The sequence below is a fragment of the Trichechus manatus genome, unplaced genomic scaffold, assembly GCF_000243295.1.
Source record: "Trichechus manatus latirostris isolate Lorelei unplaced genomic scaffold, TriManLat1.0 scaffold00007, whole genome shotgun sequence".
Taxonomy (NCBI): domain Eukaryota; kingdom Metazoa; phylum Chordata; class Mammalia; order Sirenia; family Trichechidae; genus Trichechus; species Trichechus manatus.
Window position 1 is genome coordinate 34,276,575 of NW_004443943.1, and position 2,746 is coordinate 34,279,320.

The window sequence follows — 2,746 nt, forward strand, 5'->3', positions numbered from 1 at the left end:
CAATAGAATTCAGCATCATATCAAAAAAATAATAAATATCGACCAAGTAGGATTCATATCAGGTATGGAAGGATGGTTCAACATTAGAAAATGAATCAACATAATCCACCATATACATAAAAGGAAAGAAAAGAACCAAATGATCATCTCAATTGATGCAGAAAAGGCATTCGACGAAGTCCAACACCAATTCCTGATAAAAAATCTCAATAAAATAGGTATAGAAGGGAAATTTCTCAACATAATAAAGGGCATCTATACAAAACCAATGGCCAACATCATTTTTAATGGAGAGAGGATGAAAACATTCCCCTTGAGAACAGGATGAAGACAAGGATGCCCTTTATCTTCACTCCTATTTAACACTGTGCTGGAAGTCCTAGCTAGAGCAATAAGGCAAGAAAAAGAAATAAAGGCCATCCAAAATGGTAATGAAGAAGTTAAACTGTCCCCCTGTCTTAGGCGGGGTTCTCTAGAGAAGCAAAACCAGTAAAGTGTATAAATATATATATACAGAGAGATTATATCAAGGAAACAGCTCATGCGATTGTAGAGGCTAGAATGTCCCAAGTCTGTGGATCAGGGTAGAGGCCTCTCCCAAGTCACACAGCTGCAGAAGTTGGCAAGCCCAAGATCGGAAGGCTCCCACTCACAGGCTATGCAGATCGATGAATCCCAGGTTTGGCAGATAAACTGACAGCTCAAGTCCCAAGAATGGGAGATGAGACAACAGGAAGCAGCCGCAAGATCCAGAGAGAACAAAAAGCCAGAACATCTGCTTATATACAGTGCAGGCCACACCACCAAGAAGACTCCCTTTCAACTGATTGTCTACTCACAGTATATTCAATCATGGGAGTGATTACATTAAAACACAGAGAATCATGGCCCAGCCAAGTTGACACACAATCTTAACCATCACACCCTGTTTGCAGATGATATGATACTATACATAGAAAACCCAAAAGACTCCACAAGAAAACTACTAGAACCAATGGAAAGATTCAGCAGAGTAGCAGGATACAAGATAAACATACAAAAATCGGTTGGATTCCTACACACCAATAAAGAGAATGATGAAAAGGAAATCAGGAAAGCAATACCATTTACAATAGCCCCTAAAAAAGTAAAATACTTAGGAAGAAATCTAACCAGGGATATAAAAGACCTATACAAAGAAAACTACAAAACAGTACTGCAAGAAACCCAAAGGGATCTACATAAATAGAAAAACATACCATGCTCATGGATAGGTAGACTCAACATTGTGAAAATGACAATTCTACCCGAAGCAATTTACAAATACAATGCAATCCAGATCCAAATACCAACAACATTCTTTAAAGAGATGAAAAAGTAATTATTAACTTTATATGGAAAGGGAAGAAGCTCCAGATAAGTAAAGCTCTATGGAAGAAGAATAAAGTAGGAGGACTCGCAGTACCTGACTTCAGAACCTACTATACAACTACGGTAGTCAAAACAGCCTGGTACTGGTACAATGACAGATACATTGACCAATGGAACGGAATCGAGAACCCAGATGTAAATCTATCCACCTATGATCACCTGATCTTCGACAAGCACCCAAAGTCCATCAAATGGGGAAAAGATAGTCTTTTTAACAAATGCTGCTGGCAAAACTGAACGTCCATCCACACACAAAAACTAATTCGATTTGGATTAAAGACCTAAATATAAAGTCAAAAACTATAAAGTTCATAGAAGAAAAACTAAGATCAACGCTGGAGGCCCTAATGCACGGCATTAACAGGATACAAACCATAACCAACAACACACAAACCCCAGAAGATAAGCTAGATTACTGGGATCTTCTAAAAATGAAACACTTATGCTCATCAAAAGACTTCACCAAAAGAGTAAAAAGTGAACCTACAGACTGGGAAAAAATTTTTGGACATGACAAGTCAGACAAAAGTCTAATCTCTAAAATCTATAAGAAAATCCAACACCTCTACAACAAAAAGACAAATAATCCAATGAAAAAAAGGGCAAAGGAAATGAATAGACACTTCACAAAAGAAGACATTCAAGCAGCCAACAGACACATGAGGAAATGCTTGCAATCGCTAACCATTAGAGAAATGCAAATTAAAACCACAATGAGATACCATCTCACCCCGGCATTACTGGCATGAATCAAAAACATTAGAAATAACAAATGTTGGAGAGGCTGCAGGGAGATGGGAACTCTTATGCACTGCTGGTGGGAATGCAAAATGATACAACCATTTTGGAAAATGACACGGCGCTTTTTTAGAAAGCTAGAAACAGAAATACCATACAATCCAGCAATCCCACTCCTAGGAATAAATCCGAGAGAAATAAGAGCCATCACACAAGTAGACATATGCACAGCCATATTCATTGCAGCACTGTTCACAATAGGAAAAATATGGAAACAACCTAGATGCCCATCAACAGATGAATGGATAAACAAACTATGGTACATACACACGATGGAGTATTATGCAACGATAAAGAACAATGATGAATCTGTGAAGCATCTCATAACATGTATGACACTGGAGAACATTATGCTGAGTGAAATAAGTCAAGCACAAAAGGACAAACATTGTATGAGACCGCTACTGTAAAAACTCATGTAAAAGTTTACACACAAAAAGAAACAATCTTTGTTGATTACGAGGGTTGGGAGGTGTGGGGGGGAACTAAAGAGACAATAGATAAGTGGGAACTTTCGTGAAGGGTAAGACAGTACACA